The sequence below is a fragment of the Pelodiscus sinensis genome, chromosome 1, assembly GCF_052426305.1.
Source record: "Pelodiscus sinensis isolate ZL-2025 chromosome 1, ASM5242630v1, whole genome shotgun sequence".
Classification (NCBI taxonomy): domain Eukaryota; kingdom Metazoa; phylum Chordata; order Testudines; family Trionychidae; genus Pelodiscus; species Pelodiscus sinensis.
This window is the reverse complement of record NC_143052.1, coordinates 178,542,857-178,554,958: the sequence shown is the minus strand read 5'-3', so window position 1 is coordinate 178,554,958 and position 12,102 is coordinate 178,542,857. Positions and strand designations below refer to the sequence as shown.

Sequence of the window (12,102 nt, the reverse complement as noted above, 5' to 3'; positions counted from 1 at the left end):
AGTTTGTGCACACATAAGAATGCAGATTACAACGCACTCTGTACTCACTAATGCATTGTGTAGACAAGTCTTAAAATGCCATTGTCAGCATTGGCACTATATAAGAATTTAGAAAATGTATATTGATATTATAGCACCTTTCATCTGAGGGCCTCTAAACTCTGCAATGCAACTGGAAAAATAATGCACAGCAACTAAGTTGACAAATTAATGGTCTACAAGAAACATACTTTTTTTCTCTTAAACATGTTTATAGACAATAGTTCACAGGTCCAGTATACTCTAGCCTGATCTAATAAAGCTCTTAAACATGAGTTTATCTTTAAACACCTGAGTAGCCCCTTACCATAGGTGTCTTTTTGGATGCAAGGCACTTAGGGTACGTCTAGACTACATGCCTCTGTCTCCAGAAAAGAAGATGAAAGAGATTTCCTATGCAAGATACTGATTTGCAGCCAAGTGAATTCTCTGGCTCATGTGGATGCCTAAGACAATGTGATGATATCTTACATAGGGTACGTCTAGACTACATGCCTTTGTCGCCATGAGCCGACATGGCTGCCGCGCTGAGCCGACAAACAGGGATGAGGTTTACCTGGGTGGTCGACAAATACCTTTGATGTCAACACCCGCGCGTCCAGACTATCGCACTGAGCCGACAAACAACTGATCAGCTGTTTGTCAGCTCAGCGCAGCAGCCATGTAAATTTAAATGAAGCGGCGATTATTTAAATCGCCGTTTCATTTTACTATGTCTGGTAGCCTAATCTACATGCCTCTGGCGACAGAGGCATGTAGTCTAGACGTACCCTATGTAAGATATCATCACATTGTCTTAGGCATCCACATGAGCCAGAGAATTCACTTGACTGCAAATCGGTATCTTGCATAGGAAATCTCTTTCATCTTCTTTTCTAAGATCCATATGTTTATAAGACATGTGGGCTCCCAATTAAATATTTGACAGATTCCTATAAGAATGGCACTTAGTTTTAATATAGCATGAAAGTCTGAGATGATATTGACTAGCCTATTTATAACTATCTTGCTCCACAGCTTGTGTGTTCACACATTTCTCACTTGAGTACACATTGTTGCTTGTATATGAACCTCCACATTCAAAGAAGTGCCCTCACATGCTAGAAAAGAGTCCATATCAAAAACTCCAGACCTGAGCTTCTCTGGAATTTGAGTATTTGGACCTGGAGCTTTTGGACTAGCCCAATGTACAGCTTCTCCCTGAGTTACGAATGAGTAACAGACCAAACACTTGGCCGTAACTCGATCCGTTCGTAACTCGGACCCCATTGAATTACAGGCGACCGCGCTGTTCGTAAGCGCGGGTCACGTTCGTAACTCAGGGACCACCTTTATGACCGCTCCGTGGGAGCTTTGGTCATAAGTGCGAACGGTTGTAACTTGACCATTCGCAACTTGGGGAGTGGCTGTAGTACAAGGGGTAAGTCAATTTGGCTCTAGATCTTTTGAACTTCAGACCAGGAGTGAAACCTTGTTCCCACTGAAGTCCATGATAAAATTCCCTTGAACTGCAATTATTTGGATATGTCTAAACTACAAAGGTATTTCAAAATAAGTTATTTGGGAATAATAACTCCCAAAATAACTATGTCAAAAGAGCATGTCCGCACTACAGGGAAGCATCAAAATTAGTCTGAGGCAGGCTCCCCTATTGTGGATGTGCTACCTTGATTTAAGAGCCCTAGGAAGCACTTTGGAGTAATTACTTTGAATGGCCCTCGGGAGGAGCTATTCTGAAACAGCAACAGTGGAGACTCCACACTAGCACTATTTTGAAATAAAGTTATTCCTTGTGAAATGAGGGTTTATTATTCCGGAATAAGAATCCTGTTATTTTGACATAATTTCAAAATAACAGATTTGCTATGTGGATGCTCACCTTGTTATTTTGAAATAACGTTACTTATTTTGAAATAGCTCTGTAGTGTACATGTGTCCTTTGTGCCTGGCTTTAGGATCAGGCCCATCTATTAAAAACAGATCATTAAACTTGAGCCAGATCTTCAGCTCATGTAAACTGATGTAGCTCCATGGTCTTCAATGCAGCTACATCAGCTTCCACCAACTGAAAGTATATCAAAAGTGCCAAAGGGTTTTAGGAGCATAAGTGTACATAGGCAAATGTAGTGCCCATGTTTTAAAAAGGGAAGAAGAAGAATTTGGGGAATTACAGGCTGGTCAGCCTCACCTCAGTCCCTGGAAAAATCATGGAGAGGATCCTCAAGAAAGTCTATTTTGAAGCACTTGGAAGAGGGGAAAATGATCAGGAATATTCAAAATTGATTCACCCAGGTCAAGTCATGCCTGACCAAACTGATTGCCTTCTATGATGAGGTAACTGGCTGTATTGATACGGGGAAGGTGGTGGACATGATATATCTTGACTTTAGCAAAGCTTTTGCTATAGTTTCCCACAGTATTCTTTCCAGCAAATTAAAGAAGTATGGATTAGATAAATGGACTGGAAGGTGGACAGAAACCTGGGTATATCATTGGGTTCAATGGGTAGTGATCAACAGTTCGTTGTCTGGTTGGTGGTTGGTTTCAAGTGGAGTGACCCAAGAGTCAGTTCTGGGGCTGGTTTTGTTCAACATTTTTATTAATGACCTGGATGAGGGGATGGATTGCACCCTCAACAAGTTTTCAGATTTCACTAAGGCAAGGTCTACACTACTGAGTTTTTCCGCAAAAACTCGCAGCGCGTCCACACCTCAAGCACATTTTTGAGCAAGGAAAATAAACAAACAGAGGGGGTTTTCTGGTGTAGGTATTCCTCCTTTTGCGAGGAATAACTCCTTTTGGCAGAAGAGCTCTTGCCCAAAAAGGTGTGTTTGGATGGGGAACAGGGTTTTTTTTGAGCAAAAAGAGGCAATCGAAAAAAGTACAGGTGCCCAGGTGGCTATACTGTAAATAGCAATCCAAGTTTCTTTTCAAGAGAACATCCATGCAGTCTGGACACTTTCTTGTGCAAAAGCATATTGCTCTTTCAATTATCTCTTGAAGTGTGGACACACTCTTGTGCAAGAAAGTTTTTGCGGAAGATCTCTTATGCAAAAAGCTTCTTGCGCAAGAAGCCTGTAGTGCAGACGTAAACTAAGATAGGGAGGGAGGGAAGAGATTGGGTCCAGAGTGACCTAGAAAAATTGGAGGATTGGGCCAAAAAAATCTGATGAGGTTCAACAAGGAAAAGTGTAGTCTTGCACTTGGAATGGAAGATTCCCAAGCACTGTTATAGGCTGAGAACCAACTGGCTAAGCAGCAGTTCTGCAGAAAAAGACCTGGGAATTACAGCAGATGAGAAGATGGATATGAGTCAACAGTTTGCCCTTGTAGCCAAGAAGGCTAACAGTATATTGGGGTGCATTAGTAGGAGTACTGCCAGCAGATCTAGAGAAGTGATTATTCCCCTTAATTTGGTACTCGTGAGGCCACACCTAGAGAATTATGTCCAATTCTGGGTCTCTCATTATAGAAAAGATGTGGATGCATTGGAGAAAGTCACGCAGAGGGCAACAAAAATGATTAGGGGTCTGGAGCACATGACTTATATGAGCAGAGCCTGGCCAAGAGGGGATAACCAGGGCATGAAGCACCTGAACTATAATGTCCCTGAGGCATTGCAGCAGCTTAAGTAAAAGCAGCTTAATGTAAACTCAGCCTCACTGAAATGTTTCAAATTAGGTGCAACAGACCAGATGTTCCCTCCCAAGAAACTAGCTTGATATAAATAGACCTTTTGGTATAGATCAGCTATACTAGATTTTATTCTTCATGTCATTTTTTTCCTATCATCTCCCTTTTTTCAGTCTCTTCTAAGCAGAATGAGAACCCGGTTTGAGTAAAATGTTTAAACCCGTAGAGCTTGATTCACCCCATGCTATAAGGGCTGCTGTGCCAGCAGTGGCATTTACTCTGGCGAAAGCAGGCTAATTATAATAGTGTGGAGATTTTGCAGAGCATGTAAGGGATTTAGCAGCATAATTCCTATTAAAAACTTAATAGGAGCTGTGTGTCTAACTCCCTTGGGTTCTGTTACATAAATTTGGAGCTGTTAGCATTTGTCTTGTTAACACAGCAGAGAGTCAAAGATTTCAGATCTTCAGTACTATCAAATCTTCTACTCTAAATCTATATACTTAATCCCATTCCTATCTAATATTTCTTATTCGTGTGTGTTCATTTCAAACGTCTAGTCGCCACCTGCCATATAAAATTTTTTGTTTTACATAGTATCATTTAATGGAAAAGTAATTACAGTACCATGTAGTAACTGGGTTATGATGTGGTGGGAGGATGTTCTTTTAGAATGGCAAGATCAGCTTTTGATCATTATTATCTCTCATCCATATCAATGTATAAAAGAACCACACTATGTGCTTATACAAACCCCAACGGCTTTTAAAATCCTGAAAGTCTCAGGAAGAGTGTGATACCCTAACACTTCAGCTCATTTGTCAATACAGTAGACTTCCGATAATCCGGAACCTAAGGGATTTAGGTGGTGCTGGATTATCAGATATGCCGGACTATCAGGAGGTACTATAAACTGGTTATATATATACACTGTATACATTATATACTGTATATAAAGTGTTCTTAACCCTTTTTATTGTACATACTGTATACAGTATACTGTAATGTTTTAGTTTTTTTAAGCCTTTTTTACACTTTTTGCTCAGTTCAGCTGCTGCTGCTGTTACCTTGTGACCCATTTTTTGCCAAAGCTCACTCACTAGGCTCTTGCCATTTTGATGCCGGACTATCAGGAGTGTTGGATTATTGGATGCCGGACTATTGGAATTTTACCATAGTTCCTTTGTCAGGAAGTATGCAGTAAAACAACTGCTAGAAGCCAAGTATTATTCTGTATCAGCAATATGCTTCAAAAGTTGGTGTGGAATAGATATAACTGCTCCTTGTTTACAGTCCCTATAGACTTTCATATGCCCAAAGTTGCAAACCAAGACTGTTATGTTGAAATATTTCAATACAGTCAAGGGCTTAATTTCTTCATCTTAATGGCAAACAACAGGGAGTCACTGTGGATTTAATGTCTGCTGCAGGTCCTTTCTTAAAAAATTACCATTCTGAAAGCCTATTCTGGCCCAGCACTGAAGTGTGGCCTGCACAGTTCAGGCCTTACAGTCACTCTCAAACTATCATGTCCAAAAGAGTCATGAACTCTGCAGAATTCCAGTAGCTCTAATTCAGCAGGACCTAGAATAAAATCATTACTTTTTAATCTGAAATAAGGAGAACTCATCCATTCCTTGACAGCTTCTTCATTCACCAGTAGAAAGCCAAATTGGCTCTATAGTATTGGGTGACCGTCCAAGCGTGGTAAAGTGCTTGAGAAACAAACTGTAAGTGATAATCCCTGCCTTGTGCTATGGGATTGTTCTGAACAAGGTTATTAAAAGATTATGTCAGTTGTTTCAATTAATGTGCCAGTTATGCCTTCCTCATATTTCTTGAAACAATCTTCCACTCCAACCTAGCACACATTTTATTATGGTGGCAAAAATAAAATTATTTGGTCTTAGAGGGTCAAGATCTTTTTTTCTAAATACAGCATTTTTCTAAGGCTTCAACAACATGCAAGAAAAAAGCTGAACCCTCTTGCATAATTCTTACCAATGCAGAATCATCATCTAAGTTTTCCTTGATGACAGTGAGCAGTAGTTTATATTAAACTAATTCAAGGGTCCCAGTGACTACCTCAGGAAAATGAACTCTGCTTAGGGTTCATTTTGTAGCTGCTAATGGCAGAAATTCCACTTTGGCAGTCAAGGATTGTTATTGATGTCTGAGGTGTTCTGCTTTAATACGCTACAGATTTTGTCCCATTGTGGCAATGGATTTTTATTTTTTTCCGTGGCTCCACACTACACCATCACAACATAACTTTTAAGCCTTTCTTTTTGTCTGAACTAGAAGAAAACTGGCAGAATGTTAATTTTTGATGTTTACTAACTGGTAGTGAGACACCCTTAATCCCAAACTTGTTGCAGGTATCTGCCAAATAATAGAGGCAGCACATATTTCTTAGTTTGGACAACAACATTAGAAGGTACATTGACAGTGGGAAAAGCAACAAACTTAGCTTGAGGAGCACAGAGTCTTTTTAGTTAGTCCATAAAGATGTCAAAGATTGTTTGTCCAGTACTCAGTGTGCACTCTGACATATCTGAAAGCTGGTGCTTTCATCGAAGCATTCAACCAAAATTCCCAGAGGCTTTATATCACAATGTCAGTATGTAGCTTCAGGTGCATAGGAGCTGTCATCCTTGATCAGATTAGTGTCCATCTAGTATGAGGTCCTCTCAGACAGTGCTTGGAACCAGAGGCTTCATGGAAATCCCTGTAATGGACAGTTACTCTTAACTCCTCCATAGGGGAAATTTCTAACTTTAGGCAGTGAGCGGTAGTTACTACACTCAAGCATGAGCTCTTCTACCCTGTATAAAGAGGGCTTTTTCATCCTGTCCAATGTAACTGTACATCAAATTAGTCTCACAAATGTCTGAATGTCCTTTGTTGAATCCTGGTATGCTCTTCGCCATAAGTGTCTTATGTCAATGAGTTTCACAAGTAAGTTTTGCACTGTGAGACCAGTTTCCTTGTATCAGTTTTAAATTTCTTGCTTTTGTATGTAATTGACTGTATCCTCTTTCTTAAATTATCAAAAATCACTGTGCTTGATTTACTTTGCATTATTATTTCAACTACCTTTTTTCTGACCTCTCATATACATTTCCTCTGCAAAGTTAATCATCTTGTCAGTCTCAGAAGGGGAGTCGTGTTAGTCTGTCACTTTAAAAACGAGTAATCCTGTGGCACACTAGAGCTACACTGCAGGCTAAAGTTGATAAAGATATGCAACTTCAGCTATGTTAACTGTGTAGCTGAAGTCGAAATACCTTAACTGCCTACACTGCAGGAAGTCAAAGGCAAAACACTCGTCCCTCGACTTCCCTTACTCCTTGTGAAATGAGGGTTACAGAAGTTGGAGCAGGAAGCCCATTATTTCGAAATTATTTCAAAATAACGGGCTTGCTCTGTAGATGCGCACTCTGTTACTTTGAAATAATGTGAATTATTTTAAAATAGTGCTGCTGTGTAGATATGCCTTTAGAGACTAACAAAAATATATAGGATCATGAGCTTTCATGGGGAAAACCCACTTCATCAGATGAGTTGCAGAAGTGGTAATGTTTCTGATCATTTATTTTGCCATTCAGTACCTTTCTCTTTCTGCTGTGTTGAGGTTTTTTGTTTTCTGATGGAGGTGACTAGCATTGAACACAATAGTATTGGTGACCTATATGACTAGGACAACTCTGACACAGAAAGAGGCATCCAGCGCCAATGTATGGTAGTGGATAAATTTCCAAATGCAGCTTGGTGAGTGCAAGCAATGGCTTAACTAGCCTTCATTGGTGTAATTACACTTGCTCCTGAATAGATAGTCACTTTTCTTCAAAGTTCCTCTGGCCCTCTGCTTCTGAGAGGCTACTGACACCATTGAAGTCAATGGGAATTTTGCCATTCAAGAGGCCCAGGATTTCACCATCAGTGTGTAGATGCTGCTGATCTCCCTAGTGCCAAAAAAGATGCATCCCATTTTATCAACTGATGTCTGTCTTGCATATCTAGGTTGTAAACTCTTTGTGGAAAGGACCGTTTCCTGTGCTTCTACAGTACCTGTAGAAATGGGCCCTTACGTTTATTTGGAGTTTGTAGGCGCAAACAAAAAATAATACAAAAATTCCTTTTCAACGTAAATATTTAAACAATGCGATTAGATGTAAATATGGCCTAATTTTAGCTCTGCTTCTCCCTGTCCATTTCTACCAGTAGTGCCTCAGATTAATAATTCTAGGTATAGAAAATACTAGTCTTGCCCAATGCAAATTGGGACCCTCCGGGTTGTTTCATATACTCTAGTTAGTGGCAACAAAACCACTTTGTTTTTAACAAGGGCACAGTCTATAATCTCTTTTAGAGAAAGTGCACATCATCCCCAGAGTGTCAATCTTTTAATTATTATTGGCTCCTATAAATTTCTGGGTGACGGGCCACAGTGGAGAAATATTGAATCTGTGTAGCTGATATATAATTTAGTCCATCCGCAGCAGGGATAGACTAAAAAACATTGCATCCTGCAGAGAAGTAATAATATAAATGCACTACTTTATGCAAAATTATTCCAGAGATATGGGAACTAGGTCCAACATCTAATTTACAGCAGTTTTGCAATGGTGTGATTTCTGATTTATATCAGTTCAGAACCGATATAATCTGTTAATCTGTCAATCTATAAAGTGCCACAAGACTTCTCATTGTTTATGCAGATTCAGACTAACATGGCTACCCCTCTGATACATATCAGTTGGTGACCGTAGAATCAGACCCCTTCTTATTTAAAAAAAAAAAAAAGGCTGCATTGATTGAAGTTTGTGTATGTGTGAACTTTCCCATACTGAATTATCACAGAGAAATATTTATATTCATAAGAAAACCTTTCTGGAGTTAAAGATTATCCCTGTTTGAAACTAATGAGCCTGTGTAGCCGAGAACTATAGTAATATCTATTTCTGCAGAAGGTCTGGGAGCCTAACCCTGCTGTTATTGCAGGAGGTTATAGACTCAGGCCTTGATCCTGCAGCTGACTTCTGATAGGTACAAATGCCTAACATTTTTATTGGGTGTCTTCCATTTCCATCTATTGTATAACAAAGCTATACATTTTTACCATGCCACTTCTAGTTCTGGAGCAAAAATCTCCCCTCAAATCCAAAATGTGGCTATAGGATCATGCATAAGATGCAAGGGAAGAATTTTAACCTTGTGTTAGGTTTTTCTCTTCCCACTTCTGTTTCCAAAGTGAAACAAATATTACAAAAATTATAACAATTGGAGCACTTGCAGCACTTCAAAAGAAATGTCATTTCTTCAACATCCTCACTACAACATCTCATTAATTGCCACCATATTATATTTAAAAATCACAGAACTATTTTCATATTTCAGAATGAAAAGACCAATCTCATACAAACAATTAGGGCCTGATTCAGAGTCTGCTGAAGTTATTGGAAGGCCCCAATTGATTTCAATGGACTTTTGTTCTTAATGAAAACAGGGATGTATTTTCTATACAAAATTTGATCCATGCAGTCTGTATTGTAAATGAAAAGGCTATCTTGTGCTGTACTTTAAACTCTGCCTACATAGGACCTGATTCAAAGCCAACTATAGTCAATGGAAATATGCCCTTAACTTGAATGGGTTTGGGATCAGGCTCATTAGCTGCCTACAGTATGTTACCCCAGTAAATTCCTATGAAAATAAAAAGGGAAAGGGAACTAAATGTCTTTTGTGTGAATCACACTTTCTCTAACCATGAGTCCATGACGCTGCACTTTTTAAAAAGTAATTTATGAGAGAAACGAGTTAATGCCAGTGTGAGTGGAGCGGAACATTGTCTTGCAACTAAAAAAGGATTGTCTTCTATAATACAAGAGAGCAAGTGCTGTGGTGATAAAACTTTGTGGCAAAGCATGAAGGTTCACTGAACCTGCCTCATCACTTATTTTGCTGGGCTAACAGGCCCCAGTTAGAATCACTCCCAGGCTTTGTCTACCCTGCAGGGTTTTTGCACAAGAAGCTGTTTGAGGAAGAGATCTTCAGCAAGGGCTGTAGCGCAAAAAGGAGTTATTCCTTGTGGGGAGAGGAATAAATCTACCGGCAAAAGCCCTCTGTCCTGTCGATTTACTGTTGTTGGGTTTTTTTGCACAAAAATGCACTTGAGGTGTGGACGCTCCACCAGTTTTTGTGCAAAAACAGCTGGTTTTGTACAAAAACCCTGTAGTGTAGACATAGCCCCAGTGTATTACCCACTCCAGCCTGCTTGTGAATCTCGAAGCCCTTGGAGAGACCACTGGACAGGCTACACAGCTTTCAGCCAAGCATTCCTTACCCACCCTATTTTCCACAAGTGGAGGAGAGAACTGTTATAGCCCTTAATAAAGATGTTGTCTTTCTTTTTTTTACGGAGTTTGACTGTTGTACAAACTCTTCACGTGGCTGGAGTCTGGGGGATTAAGTTAGAAGAACTCTCTGGTGGCAGAGAAGGGGAGAATAAAGAATATTTCTTAGGTGTTCTATTTCATGTTCTACCAGAAGTATATTTGCAGGCTAAGAAACGGAAAGTAAATGTAGCTGTTAGAATTAAAAAAAAAAAAAATTGGCCATGTAACCATTTTAATTTGATAGAACAAACTGTACTTTTGAGGAGCTTTTGTGCCATGTGAATAACCTTCACATTACATTCAAAGCAGGAGCTAATTTCATGCTGGCTCATGGACCACGACAATTCTGATTTTGGGAAACTAATGAACTGCCAATTAAAAGCGGGAGTAATGATATCACCAGTCAAAAAGATATGACAGGTATGCCTAATAAGATCTTTTCCTGTTAGAAAAAGAAAAGCGCCTTTGCTGTCAGGAAAGGATTATCTGCGCGCGCGCACACACACACACACACACAGAGTTTACCCAGGCTCCATGTTGAGCAGATGGAAGGAATAATAACATTAATGCTACGAGAAAGAGTCTCTAATGGGTGGGTCAGCTGAGGGGGTCTAGATCATTATTTGTTGAAATGTAATTTTTATGTTGCCATGGGGGAAGGAGAAAATGGACTAAGCCTTTGTTTAAAAAGACAGGACATCATTTTTCCTATAACTCATCAGCAATGAAGTTTGCTGAAACCTTCACTCCCTACTGCAGAATCATGATTCAGCATCTAAGAGAAACTAAGTTTCTAGACCTTCTGGCAATGAAGAGACTCCAAAACGTGTATCAAGTATTAACTGATTTAATCTTGATTCTCTCTAGTGTGCAGACAGGTTTGAAACAGTAGGCCCGATTTTCAGTTATGTTAAAGCTTCATTATGATGCTGTGGCAGTGAAAAGAGGCCCTAAAAGGGGAGGAAATGGCCCCCATGCAAACATCCTCTGCATAGAGGATCTTCTTTGTCTGTTTTGAACTGGCATAAAGGTTCTAAAATGCCCTAGTCTCAGCTCTCTGTGTAAAGAGCAGATGTTAGCTATATAACCAAGTCCTTTGTACTTTGGCAATTCTCTGCTTCCAGAGCTCCGCAAATCACTGTTTAACAAGTAGGAAGTTGAGGTGGAGAGTGGTTTGATGTCTTGAGGCCACACAACGGATCCAGAAGAGACCCAAGATAAAAGGCCCGAAGTTCTAAATCCCAGTCCTTGTCCACTAGATCAGAGATTCTCAACCTTTTTCATTCTGAGAACCCCACAACAAGCTATAAAAATTCCAGAGCTCATCTGTGTCACAATATGCAGATAATCCATTATAAAAGCCAGAGCGGGTGTTAGGAGGTAGCAAGCAGGCAATTGCCTGGGGTCCCATCAATATTATTTCTAATCTTTTTCATCCATATACGGATTTATTTCATCCATGTGCAGAATAAATTATTTTATGTGCTCCAAGGCACATCAGAATGTGCACCACCAGTAGAAACAAAAACCGAGCTGTGGCCACTCTGCTACTCAGATGGGCAGCATTTGAATCTCTCCTGAGTAACCACTCAAGGATACAACTTACAAGGGATATGGGCCCCATGTCACATGGAACACCATGAAGCTTCATTGCTCAGACTTCAGCTTCAGCTCTGAGTGGGATCAGAGCCCTGGGCTTCAGCCCATACTGTGGGGCTTTATCTTTCTGTTCTAGCTCCAGTGAGTCTAATGCTGGATCTGCTTGGCAGACCTCCAAAAACCTGCTCAGTGTGCTCTCTGCTCCCTCCTCTCTCCGCCACATAGCACTGCACTAGACCAGTGGTTTTCCTTTTTTTTCTTCTTGTAACCCAGCTGAAGAAAAGTGTTGATCCCTGTAACCCAGTATAATTATATCTTTTGACTACAGTGAGGATTACGGAGTAGGGCCAAGATGGGGTTGGTGTGTGCGGGAGGAGAGGAATCCATCTGGGTGAGCAGATTTTGGGGTGGAGTAGGATGAGGGGTTTGGAGT

At 40.1% G+C, this 12,102-nt stretch overlaps 1 long non-coding RNA gene across 1 annotated transcript in view; it reads right to left on the bottom strand.

Moving 5' to 3' along the window:
• Nucleotides 1-1,297: 1,297 nt before the first annotated feature.
• LOC149525676 (uncharacterized) overlaps nt 1,298-12,102 on the bottom strand; it is a 36,314-nt gene continuing 25,509 nt past the window's right edge. Inside the window, exon 3 of the long non-coding RNA XR_016347921.1 lies at nt 1,298-6,400. This is a non-coding gene — a long non-coding RNA (uncharacterized LOC149525676). The remainder of the gene's footprint in view (nt 6,401-12,102) is intronic.